The sequence below is a fragment of the Balaenoptera acutorostrata genome, chromosome 10 (assembly GCF_949987535.1).
Source record: "Balaenoptera acutorostrata chromosome 10, mBalAcu1.1, whole genome shotgun sequence".
Taxonomy (NCBI): domain Eukaryota; kingdom Metazoa; phylum Chordata; class Mammalia; order Artiodactyla; family Balaenopteridae; genus Balaenoptera; species Balaenoptera acutorostrata.
Genome location: NC_080073.1, coordinates 74,273,058 through 74,288,617, shown reverse-complemented (window position 1 = coordinate 74,288,617; position 15,560 = coordinate 74,273,058). Strand labels below are relative to the sequence as shown.

The following is a 15,560-nucleotide window of genomic DNA, read 5'->3' as shown; positions in this document are numbered from 1 at the left end:
ATGAGAATTTAATAAATTAAATGAGAAAAAGTATGTAAAGCAGCTAGTGGGGGACTTAGGGTCTCCTTGAGGGTGGTTGCCGTGTTTTTGTAATTCACCTTGTGTATCTGGCACTTGGTCCAGTGTCTGACTTGGTAGGTGCTGTATAAAATATTTGTTGAATAAGTGATTGCATGAGGAGACGTAGCTTGATGAAAAGGCACTCTGCTGTGTTTATGGATGTGACCCCCTTAGAAGCCCCCCTTCCTCCTGCCCTTGGTCTCCAAGAGCTGGGTAATTACAGTTTGAGTTTCAGCTAAATGCTGACGAGTGGCAGTGAACGGGGGTCGCAGTTTGAGTCAGGCTCACAGCCCTGTACCCGACGTTTCTCTTTCATGTGGATGGAACAAACTCTGGCTTTTTACATTAGCAGTACCTATGGTGGCTGCAATAGATGAGTCACCATTTACTGTAAAGCTTTCAGATGCCCGGCAGACATATGCCAGTCAGGAGTGACAGTGCCTTCTGCGATCAGGCACCCCAGCCACGAGCATCTAGAAAGGGAGAAGTGTTAGGAAGGTCTTGGGTGAGGATCCATAGCCCTCCTTCCCAAATTTCCTGCTGGACTTTTATTTTGATCTGTAGGCATATTTTTGCAGTCACTTAAATAAGTCTGTGCAAATTTGTGTCTGCTTGCTTCTAAGCTAGAGGTTTATGCTTCTGTCTGGTTTTGGTTTTACGTGGAATATTAATTTTTTTTTAAAGCAACCTACTCCCATTTCTTGATTATCGGCCACTGAGCGCAGTGGTTCAAAGCCTAAGACCTTTTTTTTTTTTTTTCTTTTAAGTAGAACTGTCTTTGGCTCCTCTTTGCCTGCAGGTGATGGTTCTCTTTTCCTTTCAAGAGATGAACCTGTGAAATTCCATTTGGTCTCCAGTGGTAGACAGGGCTTGGGAATTTCAGTCTTTGAGGATGAACTTGGTTGTGAAGAACCGAAAAGACTGGCAGGCGCAGCGCGTTCCCTCTTGCAGGTGGGGCCGGGTGGGGCAGGGTGTGGGGAGCGGTGAGTGGCTGGAAAGGCGCCCACAGAGTGCCCTGTACGTGCCTGGCTCCATGCTAGGAACCAGCTTCCCTGCAGGCGGGCTGTGTGGCCAGGGCCTGGGGCTCTCATGGAATTTCAAATCTGATTGAACAGATACAGCCTTTTTGTGCGTGTCTGTGTGCAGATCTGTGCCACGGGGCCTTGCACAAGTTATGTAACCTCTCAGCCTCAGTTTCCTCCTCTGTAAAATGGGCATACTGACCCTTTTCTCAATCAGGAGGTTTTAAGGATTCGATGAGATATTTAAGGCACCTGGTACAGGCCTGGTACATTGTAGGGCTCAAAAAATGATCGTCGTAATTACGAGAAGTGCTGTGAATCTCTTATTTTGAGAGCGTGGATGGTGGAGGGAGCCTTTTGGTGAGAAGAGGGGAGTTAAGGTGTTCCTTCTAGGTAAGCAGTGGTCAACTCCCTGGTTTTTGGTGGTAATTAATTCAGTATCTTAAGTTGGCCTCTGTGTTCATTTGACTAGTTTCTGCCTCTCCACCTTGGATTTGCTGTTGGCCCGTGTGGAATACCCCCTTTCCCATCCTCCAGGGCCCGTCCCCTCCTCTTGGGCTTCTCCTGTGATTGGTCAGACCATGCTTCCCTGCTGTATTTAGAGGATGGCCATGAGCCCCTGCCGTGTAGTTCACACCCTCCCACCTTACTCTGGCCATTCAGAGGAGGTGGTCCCAAGGCCCCAGTCAGACCCCCCGGGGTCTCCCAGAGATTTTTGTGCCTCCCCTGGAAGAAGGAGGCTGTCGAGGACATCTATTTTGGATTCTGAAATTCGGGGTGCTTTGGGAATAGCTGAGGTTTATGGGGACAGTGGTGACAGACTGTTTGAAATGAGAACTTGGGGACATTCAGGATAGTGGTAGCTGTAGCTGGACATTATCTGTGGTGAAGGATAAAGGGGCTGTGCTTGGCTTCCGCCTCCTTCCTCGTTGGTGGTGTCTCCTGAGTCCCTCCCTTCTCCCCTCCCCAGCTTCTGGAGGGGAAGATTCTTCACTTAGAGCAGAGCACACTTTCTTCCTGAATTTGCCAGTCTCACTGTGATATGGTTGCCTCTTTTAGCCCGGTGTCTACTGCCCTCTCCCACGGTACAGTCCTTGCGGTAAGGGAGGCTTTGTGTCTTGTTTGCAGTGGCATATCCCTAGGACATGCCCTCAATAAGCCAGTGTTGAGAGAGGGAGTGAATGAATGAAGGGCCAGATGAAAGCCCCGCACAACGAGAAAAAAATTCAGACAGGGTGAAAGTGCTGCCCCCACCCCTGCAGGAAGAGGGTGCTTATAATTTGTTATTCTTTCTTCTCTGTGTGTGTTTGTGTGCTGGGTTGTGTAGCCGGCACTTGGGTTGTATCACGTTGATCCACAAATCCCTTTGCTTGGTTGCTCCTGGTGTAGTAACGATGTGGCATCTCTGAGGCGGCTGGCTGGGACAAGGGGGACAGTCCACGGCTGGGACCAGGAGTATTTTTCTCTGCACAAAAGATGCGGGTCCTATGACCTCTGTTTCATCATAACTGGATCCAATGGGAGGAGGGAAGCCCACTCATGTCGGGTGGGCCAGAAAGGTTGAGTGACCTTTTGTATGTAATTATCAGGATTCTAATGCCGTTCTGAGTCCAAAGACAGTGTTTCTTCTGCAGCATCAGCCTGACTCCTAAAATGCTAGAAGGCTCTTAACACCGGAATTCCCATCCACCCTGGGTCCTGTGTTACCTGCTTGGAGAACTGAAAGAGTGTGATAAACGGTGGTCACCAACAGTGGCTTTCTCCACTCACTGCCACACTGCAGAGTACCTGACCACCAGGGAGGGGAATCAGAAATCAGGACACAGAAGCTGGCCACTGTTCTCATTGCCCTGAGTTCTACTGAATGTGTCTGGAACTCCGTGGCTCTGGTCTCAGCAACCCCTGGAGCTCTCTTCTTCCCCCCACTCCCCCTCTGACCCCATTGTCAATTTCTGGTTACTTCCAATCAGCATTAGGCCTGGCACTGTCTACAGCAATGCACATTACTTTTCTAAAGCCTTCCATCTGGAAGAGCTCTCTTGTCCCAGTGTTTCTAGTATAATTCAGGTTTGCATTTCCCGGGCACCCAGCACTGCAGCCACTCAGAAGGTGTGGGTCCTTTTCTGGTTAGGCATTGACATTTGGGGATCGGCTTCCATTCAGCAGTGCTTCTTCCCTTCTTTTCATGCAAGCAGGTATCTGAGGTACTGAGGTACCCAGAGGCCCCAGCTGGTAATTGGGAAAGATAAGACCTCACTGTCAGGGGAGCTCTGGATGTGGAATCTAGTTGCAGTGGGGCCTATACCTTCTCTTTGATCGTTTTAGGTTTAATACGCTCTCCGCTGTAATGGAAACCATAACATAAGCTGATTAGTAAAATTTGACTCTTGGTTTAATGAGAAACCTGAGAGGGACCCACTTCCTCTTGATTTTTGTTTTATTTTTAAAAATTCTGTACATGCTGTTTCATTTCTCTTCCTCTGGACTTTTCTTTTAGAAAAGTCACAAACAACGTACTATACAAACCAAAACCATTTAGAAAATAAAACCGGACCCTGGGGAATACACAGCACTTACCCTCCACAGCACCTTCTTCCCACCATCTGGTTGAGCCTCTCCATGTGTCTGATGGGGGAGCAAGCAGTAGTTGACATGGAGAAGCTGAGGCCCACGGAGAGGCTGGGAGTGGACTGAAGACCACACTGGAGTAGGATTAGAATCGGGGCTGTACTGCTTAGGTTCCAGGCCAATGCTTATGCTTCTACCCAGAGCACTGGTATTAGATGTGAGATATTCTCCTTGTCAGTGTATATCCTCAGCCCTTCCTCCTGTGGTTTCATTGGCTTACTGAATGTGAGCTCTCACTAAAGAATTGTTAAGATCATGCATTTATATGGTATCCGGACAATCTTCAATGGATTCCTTCCCCATCCATCCATCCATCTATCCATCAAAATATTTCTTGACCTGCTCTGCATGAGGCAATGTGCCAGTCCTGGAAGGTTGGAGGGGTGAGAGAGTCAAACCTCCACTTCTGAAGAGGCTTTTCTTTGGAGTTGGGGCACAGAACCATAACTGTAATACCAGGCACAACAAAGTAAGTACTCTGATAAGCATCAAGCCAAATGGAGTAGTGGAAGAGGGGTTAAGTTTTGCCGAGAGATGCAAAGATGGCATTGGAGCTGAGTTTTGAAAGATGAATAGAATTTTGGTGCTGGGCAGACTTGGAGAAATAAGGACCAAAGACATGATGCTATGGCCACACTCTCGTTTCCTTAATACCACACTGCACAAATACAGAGGTGATCCGGTCCTGGGTTTAAGTGGTACTTGCCTAATCATGGTTTTGCAAAATGGCTTGGACCTCCTTCACTTTGGGATTAAGACTGGAGGTGGAAAGTTGGCATTAGGAGAGGGCTAGTATTTATTGAGTGTTTTACTTACATTTATCCAATTGACATACATCGTCTAATCAGGGGCACATAGCTAGCAAGAGCTAGAGCTGAGATTTGAACTCAGAACTCTCTGACTCCAGGGCCCCTACTCTTCCCATAGTACTGCCTTATCACCTTCTCCTGGGAAGTCGCTAATGCTAAACAGTCATTCCCAAACAGCAGGATTCAGGCTGCAAAGTAGAGTGGCTGGTGGGAATGCTTGTGAAAATATTTTGTCGTCTTAACTCACGTCATTCAAACTTCCTGTGGTTAGTGGAAGGAGTATTTCTGCGTCAGTCATGCTTTCTGGAGGACCCTCTGTGGTGCCATTCTTTTGTGATGCTGCTATTTGGCTGGTTTTTCAGACAATCACCATTTATATTACTTTCTGATGAGCAGGTATCTTCGGGCCTCTCACCTGCCCAAGCTGACAAGTCACATTCTGTGCTTGAATGGGTTGTTAATGGCCTTCCTGATGGATACAAGCATTTGACCTGGCAGAATCCGCCCGATATCCTTCTGTTTGGTGGGATGGTGTTTTTATTGGACAGACAATGCTGTCCCATGAAATCTAAGAGAGAAACAAGGAGAGTGAGGGGGTTGAGGAGCAGCAACTTAGTACGAGGTGGACTTCCTGGGGCAGAGGCAGTAGACTGGGCATTGGACCCAATTTTCCAAGGGATGTCTCAAGACATGGCGGGGGATGGGAGTGTAAGGTAGGTGATAGTCATTGGGGGTAAGGTGGGTGCTTGAATCTTAGTAAATGTTTAGTAATTGTGAAAAAATATTGTAATTCTAGAGTATATCTCAATGGTCCTCTGTCTTGATCCCTCTAACTAGGGGTTTGTGCTGTAAATACTGTCTGAGGAAGGTGCCTGAGGCTGTCAGTTTTGTCACAGGAGGAAGGTGCTGTCCCCATGAGATCCCAGTCCTGTTCCACAGCTAATTTCTTGTTGCCACTCTTCTCCGATGACTCCCTCTGCCTCCTTCCTTTCCTTCTTCCCCCCCCCCCCCCCCTTCTCCATTACAGTGCAGTTTTAGTTTGCAAGATTCTTTCAGGGCTGCAGAGCAGTTAATCTTAGAATCCGCTTCTCCAAGAGCATCTTGCTTTTTATCTCTGTTCTCTATATTGGGGTCTGGGATTCTGCTGCTAAAAAAAATTTGAAAACCAGATGTCTAGAGCATTTCTGCAGTGTTCATGGTCTGCAAGGGGCGGCCCAAGGGGTTTGTGAGTGACGGCCACACCTCCTGCTGTGTGTATTGTGGGGGTTGGGAGGTGCGTGGACCGATGCACCTGTCTGTTGCTCTTAGTCTGCTTCTGGAGTCTGGGTCCTTCTGGTTCTTTGGGGACTCATGATTCTCCTCCTTTCATCCCACCCCGCTGAGGAAAACAACTTGGGGTTCAACGAGTAAGTCCCAAGTTATATATACTCTCTCCTATAATACTCATTTCACAGACTAGGAGGCTCAGAGGGGTTGAGTAACTTGCTTGAGGTTACCCAGTTTGTAAGTGAAATGGCTTAGATTTGAATCCAGATCTGATTCTAGAATTCATCATTTTTTTACTACAGTATGCATCAGCCATGCTTTTACCTACAATCAAAAATATTTATTATTCTCTGTCATTTCCCCCTCCTGGGGAGGTGGGCTGGGTAAATTTAGCACTGTGTAAAGTAGTATAATATATATATCCCAATTTTATTCACCTTGAAAGTACTGCTTTTGGATGTCTGGCTGAGGTGGGAGAGTTGGGGGCCCAGGCTCGGGGTCCTCAGTTCCATCAATGTCAGGGTCAGGGGAGAGGTCTGGGAGGCTTACCTCCCAGCTCCTGAAACTGGACAGTAAAGTCAACATCTGAGAGCTTCAGAGCACTTTGGCCACTGGTTGCCCTCCTCTTTCTCTAAATCTTTCTCTGATGCTTTCTGGTCTTCCCCTGGATTTCTGATGGAGTCCTTAGAGCGTGGCTCAGCCATGAGGAACTGGGAACAACCTGCTTGGAAGGTTCCAGATGTGAATGGGGGCAGGGCTTGAGGAGGACTGGAATTGAGTGTGTGTGGGACCGTTGATCAGCTCTGGATTGCTGTCCACTGACTGTAGAGATTGGAGCCCCAGGTTGGTGAGACAGTGCAGCCAATCTGTGGGTCCCATCGGGCACAAAGTTGTTTAATGGTGTCTCCAGTATGGAGTTGTGAGTTATGCTATTGTTAAGGCCAAGCTTCTCCTCAAGTTGTGAATGTTAATTTTATTCCCCTTTTCCAGGGTGCCCCATGTCTCCACTTGAGGGAGTGGATACAGACCTACCATAAGGGCTTAGACGCACTCATGAAACACTGGAAGGAAACTTGGAAAAGAAATCCAAGGACTAGGTTGCTGGAAGAAAACTCCAGCTAGCTTGTAGGCCCCCAAAGCCTCAGATTCATCCAGAAAACTGGGGAGAGTTTTTCATTAGCTAGCCCTTTCTCTGGTGCAATCACGTTTAAAAAGTCAAGCGTGGGGAGAAGGGATCAGGGACTCCGAGTTTGTTGAGTCCTGGTGGGCAGAATCCCTCCCCTGGACAGGACAGAGGGTGACGAGCCCCAGAGCCATCCAGGAGGCTCAGCCCTTGCTCTCCCTCCTGTTGCCAAATATTTATTTACTGAGAACTGAATACTCCAAAGCTGGAGCTTAAGAGCTACAGCAGCTCCAGGACGGGCCGACTCATTTCACCCTGATCACCCACAGCTTGGGTTGCTGTTCATTCATTATGTGGAAGTGGGGTGTCTGGGCCTTGCCCAGTGGCTGCCCTCTGCACATCAGGATCCCAGGAATGATAGAGCTGTACGTTGAGATGGGCCTTCAAGATCCCTTTTGTCATTCCATCCCTGACTTTGTAGAGGGGTGGCTGAGACCCAGAGAGGGGAAGCTGCTGCCACAAGGCCCCACAGCTCCACGCAGAGAACCAGGTCACAGAAACTCTCTTTGCAAAGGGGTCCTCCGAGGCACAGCCCCAGACTCCCTCAGGATGCTGGCCCTATGTGCCCTGCCCCGCTTTCCTTGGAACAAGGGCTGGTATTTCAGATGAGGACTTTATGACTTCATTTCAGATAATGCAGTTGGGTACAGTTTGCCTGGTGGTTGCCTAAATTTAAACGAAGTGGGCTGGGGTGGGTGGTAGTGAAGAAGATTGGCTTGGTGCTTTCATTAAAGCACAATGTGTTGGGGGAAGGTTCGATTTTTATTTTTACTTCACTGAATGAGGAATGAGCACAGAGCTGTGGGTCTTTTTTCCCCTTTCCTTTTCTTTCTTTCTTTTTAAAATTATTAAATCTTTATATTCTCGAATCGGGACTGGTGGTGCATTTCGCTTTCAGACTGAGTATAAATTAAAGTAGGTTGAACTGGAATATTATTATTTTGCATTTCGTGATGATCAGGTACAGTTGTTGGGCCTCTTAAACATCTATAGATGAACTCTGGTTAGACTTGGGTTTCATTCCCAATTCTGGGCACTCGCTGGCTGCGTGACCCTGGATATAATTTCTAAACTTGACTTTCCTCTTGGTAAATTGTTGGTATCAATACCTGTGTTTTAGAATTGCCGTGTATCTGAGTTCACATGTTGGAAGCTGTGCCACAACGTAGCTGCGTGCCACATGGAGGATACTCGTGAATTATTACTGGTTGTCCATCCTCTGCTGTGCCTTCCATGCCTTGCCCCCAGCAAGGTGGGACTGGATCAGGGGGTGAGGTTGAGAGGATGGCCTCCTGAAGGAGGGGCGAGGGGGTGGTGGGGAGGCATGTGCTGGAGTGTGTGTGTGTCTGTAGAGGACTTGGCGTTTGGGGGGAACCTGGCTTGTCTCCTTGGGGGAATATTAGAGATCTGAACATCTGGACCTTTGCCCCAGAGGATTGCCTTCCTGGGGTTCACCTCACTGATTTTTTTTTTTTTTAATAAATATTCACTTTTTTAAAAAAAATTAATTAATTAATTAATTTTTGGCTGTGTTGGGTCTTCGTTTCTGTGCGAGGGCTTTCTCTAGTTGCGGCAAGCGGGGGCCACTCTTCATCACGGTGCGCGGGCCTGTCACTGTCGCGGCCTCTCTTGTTGCGGAGCACAGGCTCCAGACGCGCAGGCTCAGTAATTGTGGCTCACGGGCCTAGTTGCTCCGCGGCATGTGGGATCTTCCCAGACCAGGGCTCGAACCCGTGTCCCCTGCATTGGCAGGCAGATTCTCAACCACTGCACCACCAGGGAAGCCCCCCACCTCACTGATTTTTGTAATTAGTTTTCTCAACCTTTGAAAATCCAGATGTATAAATATGGTCTATTTATGGTGTCTCTGGTTAGAAAAGCAACATGTTATAGAAAAGTGGGAGCAGACAGAAAATCATAGAGAAGAAAATAAAAATCGTCCATAATCCCACCCTTCTGGGAGAAACCAGCATGAGGAATTCTGAAGTCTGTGCGTCCAGTTTTTTTTCTGTGCCTGTATACATAGGGTGTGTTTCCTGCTAGTTCATTTTTACAAAACTGGAATCATATTGCACATATTGTTATGTAACATGCTTTTCAAACAATATTCTGTGAGCGTTTCCTAGTTGTAAACTGTTCTTTTAAAACACGGCTTTGGGTGGAGGTACAGCATTCCGCTCTGCGGATATTCCATAACTTATTCAACCAGCCTCCCTATTGTTCGTCATTTAAATTGCTTTCCGTTCCTTTTGCTCCTTCACCTCATGGTGCAGTGAATTGGGGAATGCAGATTTTAATAACTGCATCACTGTTTTAGGAAAGCAATTTTCTGGCGAAGCACACTGAACGAAACGGTTTCATTAGTTTCAAGTTTGTTTTCACGCCTTCCATGCTCCCTAGATCTTTGGGCTTTGTAGTGAATTCGCCATCTGGGTAAGCACTGTACCTCTTCTGCATTTCCACCCCGTCCTCCACATACTGCTCACCCTTCAGCTATTTCTCCTCTGGTTATTAGGGGAGCGGGAACAACGAGAGCTCACGACTGCCCCAGAAGATCCTAGTTCAAGCTCTGACCACGTCATTCGCTAGCAGAGTGCCCCTGAAAAATGTGGGAGCTTTTTAACCCTCTGTTTCTTTATCTGCAAAATGAGGGTGATAATACCTTTCTGACCAGAGGATGAAGGTGGAATACAGTCATGGCCTCAGATCCGCTTTGTAACCTGAAGTTCCATAAAGATGTCGGTTGTTAGTGAAGATCACTTGGCACTTGACCTTGAAGAGTAATCAAAGGGCCTGGTCCAGCGGTGCTGCAGCTGGCTTGCACCAGCTCTTGCGAGTTGATTCTGCCCATCTCGTCCCAACTCTATGACCGCTGGCCCTCATGTTAGTAGCTTGAAGTTGGCCATACTGAGAGTATTTACACCATGGAAATTGACAAATGCTACAATCGAGGCTTTTTTTTTTTTTTTTTTTTGAGAGCTGACTGTTAGACATTTACCAGCACTTCACAGCCCCAGTGCCCACTGTGCTTATTTGATATTTGACATACATTGTTTTGAGTTTGAGTTTGTAGTTTTTTCATATATTATTGTCTCATCTTCCCCAGCTGGACTATAAACTCTTGAGCGCAGGCATTAGATATTTTAAGACTTTAATGATTGGGACCTATAAAGCAGCATTTGCACAAATGAGCTCATGACTTTAAACTACATGAAAAGATTTTACGCTAAGACTTATGCTCTGTGGGATTCATAGTAGCTACGCAGGCCCGTGGCCCAGTCCTCTCTTAATGACCCTTTATAGACGGGTCTTACACAGAATTTTAGTTATTTAGCCTAAAAACTGCCCAGGGTATAATAAAGAGGCTTTATTTCCCTGTGTTTCCATCAGCGACTGTGATAATAATAGCTAGCAAGTAATAGCTAACGTTTATTGATCATTTGCTGTGTGCCAGGTACATCCTCAATGCTTTTGCAATCATTTTCTTGTTTAATCCTCACTCCAGTCATATAAAGAATACATTAATATGATCCTCATTTTATAAATGAAGAACACATGTTAACTTAGAGACGTTAAGTAACTTGGTCTTGATTGAGGAAGATCCTTCATTCATTCAGCAGACATCTAACCCCTGCCACGTGCTGAGTGCCGCCTAGCTACCAGGATGAAGAGCCAGCTCCTGCCCTCATGGAGCAGTCCTTCTAGTGAGCAAGACAGATAATAAATAAATATGCAAACAAATACTACAAAGTCAGTTGTCCCCAAAGGTTCTGAAGAAAATCAGTCAGGGGAAGGAGATAAAGGCTGATGGGGCAGGGCTGGGGGACGTCTGACTCTCTGCCCTTGAAACACAGCCTACCCTGTAGCCAGCCGAGCACCCTGTGTGCTGTAGCCCCTCGTCACCTTGTTGTTGGTTGGGTGATTGGGAGCAAAGCCTTCCTCCATGGGGATGATACAGGAAGGCACATGGAGAGCGCACGGTCAGCTCAAATCAGGCACACATGCGCACTGCATCCTCCAGTGTACTGATCTCCGTTCTGAGGGCTCCCAGGATGTGCTGGGCTGGTGGAGTGAGCAGGAGGGCTGAGCGGTGAATGCAGGAGGGGGAGGGGGAGCTCTGTGGGGCTCAGGGGGTGGAAGAGGATACGAGGGTTTAGAATCAGAGACCCACGGGCTTAGCGGCTTCTTGGAGGCCAATGTTCTCATGGCACACACAGACCCAGGAAGGCATGGAGGGCAGGATGGCTCCCCTGAGGCCACCCTTGTGTTCACCAAGGGATGAAGCCCAGTGTTCCATTCCCAGTCCTGTGCCTTGTGCAACACCACCGTCTCCCAGATTTTGGTTTTTTTTATTCCTGGTTGGGGAATAATGGCAAATGGGTGCAGTAAGCTAGTTTAGGGACCTGCTGAAGGGCAACCCCTAATCCCAGGCATTCAGGAGCCAGAGTGGGTTACGAGGATGGGCTACAGTACCTCCCAAAACATGCTGCTAGAAGATGGGCCCTCCTGGTGTGTAAGAGACAAAAAGTATTTTAGGCTGCCCTCCCTGTCCCCACCCCCATGCGTTACGGATAAGCCAGTGTCCAGTGTGGCTGAGCCAACACTTATTCAGCATCTGCTCCACATTCATTTGATAAGATATTGAAAATCCCCACCCTGGGAGATGGAGAGCTGGGATCTAGAGTCCGCTCTGCTGTTACTAAGTCAGCTGGGGGAGACAGGTCTTGGTCTGGTTTCTTCCTCTGTAACAGGGGGTGCCTGGCCAAATGGTTTAATGTCTCTTTTTGCTCTGACCCTTTTTCTAAGCCGGAGATTAGACAGGGTCCCACTTCCAAAGCATTTCAGTCTTTCAGTTCCTTTCCCAGGTGGCGACCACTCCCTGGAGCACAGGGTTTGGGGAAGGATTTCAGGGTTGGCTTGTGCTCCTCCAGGGCATTTCTTGGTCTGTGGGTGCCCAGTATTTTCCCGCATGGTTCCCAGTTCTAAGCCACCTGGTATTGGCTGGTGGTTAGGTGGCCATTGCCCACATAGAACGTTCCCCACAAAGTAAAACTCGCCCACAAATGCTTTCCTAGCAGTGGGTGCACTGCTGGCGGGCGGGCAGGGGTGAGAAGTTGGGTGTACTTTCCTCACCGTCGGGCGGTTGGGATTTCGTGTCTCAGAACCGTACTGTCCTCATCCTGGTACCGCCGGTGGCCTCCCACCGAAACTTTACAGTGATACCAGAGCAAACACATACGCTTCAAAACTAAAATGTGACGGGGTGAGGTAGCAACAGGAAGTGGGGAAGTGAGCAGAGCAAAGCTTGTGATGTGTGCTCAGAATGCTGTTGACCTTTTTTTTTTCTCCCCCTTTTAAAAATCATATAGTTCTCTTAAATGGTTGAGGTAGAAGTTCTTGTTTGTTTTAAAAGGTTCAGCCTCCCTAGAGGCCTAAGGAGAGAGCACATGGCGGGGGTAAAACAAGTTTAGGGAAGATGCAAACCACCCTCTCCCCACCGTGCTTGGCAAAAGGTATGCAAATTCATGTCAGGTTGGTGTTCTCGAGGCTGTTTGATCCTTTCACTCCACTTTTCTTTACTAAGGGCTGGGGAAAGTTATTTAGATTGCTCTTCTTTTAGACCTCCCTCTGTAGGGCTCTTCTTGACCTTGATTGAAGACGCAGTGGAGAAAGTGGAATTCTGCCCCCATGGTTTTTCCTTTTCTGCCTCCCCCTCAGTTTCTTATTTTCTACCAATGATTGAAGGAGAGAAAGCAAATTCAGTAGTTTGTTTCTGGTATCGGGAGGGCCCCATCTGTTGACTTTAACAAGACCCTGTCAAGCTGTCACTGCCTAGGGTGCCTCCCGCTGGAGAGGGCACACTTCACACAGGCGGGGACAGAACAGCGGCAAATTGCTGGCTGGCCAGATGGAGAGAGCGATTGTTAGTTTAGACAAATAGCTTTTCATTTGAAGAGCAAATACAGTCCTGAGGATGGAAGCTACTGGTAGGCGTTCCCTCTTTGGATATTGGAGCCCAATTAGCTTAGGTTGAATTAGCTACGTCGGGGCTTTGAGTAGGGTGCAGCCAGCAATAACGGTGCTGTGTGATAAGAGCTGTGTGTTTGTAGACGCTTCACCTGCCTTTCCACAAATTACCCTCCTCCTAAGCTTACAAATTTGGGAGGGAAGATAGTATAGGCTCTCAGTGATGGCTGGGTAATATTAATAATGAAATAACAAAACAGGAATGGTAAGCCACCACTTTCTTGGCACATTTTTGGATACCAGGTCATAGGTATCATCTTATTTAATACTGAGGGAACTCCACTGTACAGATGGGCAGTGGAGGCCTGGGAACAGTAAGCTCAGTGACCCGAAATGATGAAGCAGGTGTCCTGTCCCAAAGTTCACTTGGGTCAGAGCTTGTGTCTCCCGTGTCGCCGTCTGTGTTCACTGCAGTTGGTTTCTGAAATGGCTGGGTTTAGGGTGTGATCTGTGGCCTGGCCATAGAATGTCTCTTTGGGGGAATTTTGCTGATCCAGGCGATGTCCTGACCCTGACTCCACTAGCTTTGTGGATGGATAGGCCGCCTTGCGATGGATACAGGTATACCTTGCTACCCTCCGCAGCCTTGTAGATTCATGTGTCAACGGTATTTCATTGGAAATGCGCCAGGGTGAAGGTTATTCCAAAGAAAAGTTGAAGTTTTTTTTTCTTTTTTAAGGTACCCGTATCCCCAATTCTATTCAGTGTCTATGGCATTTTGGCTTTGCCGCGATCAGATTGTAGTAAGGCCTGCTCTGAGTGTCTGAGCTCAAGTCTTGCTGGAAGGGCTGTGTGGTACAGGCTCTTTTCACGTGATTTTGGGCACCTTCCTACTTTCTTGTGGCTTCATTTCTGCTTTGTTTGTCTGTTTTTCAGTCTTGTTGGAGTAGAGGTATGGAAGGCATAGCGAGCTGGATGGTCTGCTAATTCAGAGAACTTGTACGTAGTGCGTGGAACGAATAGGACATGGGGCTGAAACAGTTTTTTAAAACCCCGAGCAGGATCGCCTCCAGTGGAAACTTGGCATTCATGGGCTAGTTTGGGGAGTCCTAATAAGCAAATTGCTAGTGGAGTCCCCACCTTCTGAAGAGCCCAAGCCTATGGTGTCTCTGGCTCTGGTGATGCCACCAAGCTGTGTAGAGGCGAGCTAGGAGGGGTGGTAATAGCTGGTATTTTTGAAGTTGGTGAGACTTGAGGAAGGAAGGTAGGGCTCTCGTGGCAGTCTGGTTTTTAGTGTTTTATGAATCAAACAGGTAGAGAGGTTGGTTTGTGTGACTGGGAGCTGTACCACTTGGCTGTGGTCAGTGGAGGGTCATGTAGGTGGGCCCTGCTCAAGTCTTTCTCATTCTTCTGCCACTGGGGGTTGGGCACCATCCAACTGAAAGAAGAGTATAAACAGATGAAAAGTCATTCTCAACTTCCGGTCCAGCTTCATTTTAATGTTTCCCATCCTGTTCCAATACTACCTTAATAAAGTTAACTTTTTAAAAGAAAATCCATGATGAAATCAAAGCGGAATCTTTCAACATTTATTGGAGTTCAGCCCATGTTCTGTTATCTCTCAGTTGGTTTTAATACCCTACGAGCCAGACAGCTCCCCGGTGGAATCTTGCAAATTAAATGTAGCATCTTGGTCTGTTGATTGTAAAATTCTTGCGGGAAGTGTGGCCCGGAATGTGAACATGAGAACTGGGCTTTTTTTTTTTTTTTTTTTTTTAATTAAAAAGTGGTTCTCTATCTTTGATTATTTGTTTAAACTCTGTAAGGAGTTCAGTGTTCAGCGCTGGGGAGGGGTTGCCTCCCCAGCTCGCCCATGAACAGGGAGAATATATTTGAACAGTTTAGAATTAAGAGTGCTTGTGGTTTAGAAACCCACCTTTTCTGTCATTAACCACCAGTGAATGCCAGCCTGAAACGTGTTCTTGTGCCAGAGAAAACCGCAAGGTTGTGGAAAAACGTAAAGGAAATGGGGGGTAAGTTAGTAGTAAAAGGTGAAGGCTGGTTGTGGGCTGGGGGAGGGAGAGGCTGCAGAACAGACGGAGGAGAAAGGAATGCAGTCTGTGGGGTCTTTGGCCTTAGGCAGGCTTGGACTTTGCTAGAGAGAGAAGGTTCACAGTGTGTGAACTAAACACTGACGTGCTACCTTCTGCATTTCCTTAGATTTGTATTTTCAAACTTCATAGAACAGGCAGCACGAAGGACACGGTTTACTTTTGTTGGAGTGGTTTTAGCTCCACCAGCCCACCTCTGTCAGGTTAGACTTAAGGCATCTAGGAGACTGGTTCTCAATTAGGGGTGGTGTTGCCCCCAGGGGACATTTGAAAATGTCCAGAAGTTCCCTGGTGGTCCCCCGTGGCCTGGGTTCAATCCCTGGTCGGGGGACCTAAGATCCCGCAAGACCCCACAGGGTGGCCAAAAGAAAAAAAAAGAAAGAAAGAAAAGAAAATGTCTGGAGACATTTTTGGTTGTCACAACTGTTTGGGGGGCAGGGGGGAGTCTTACTGGCAGCTAAAGGGTAGAGGCCTGGGGTGCGGCTGAACATCCCACACTGCACAGGACAGCCCG

The 15,560-nt window shown here is 47.6% G+C and overlaps 1 protein-coding gene across 15 annotated transcripts in view; it reads left to right on the top strand.

The window, feature by feature from the left end:
• Nucleotides 1-15,560, top strand: part of TRERF1 (transcriptional regulating factor 1) — a 200,189-nt gene that overhangs the window by 43,046 nt on the left and 141,583 nt on the right. The gene's annotated exons all lie outside the window — the stretch shown is intronic.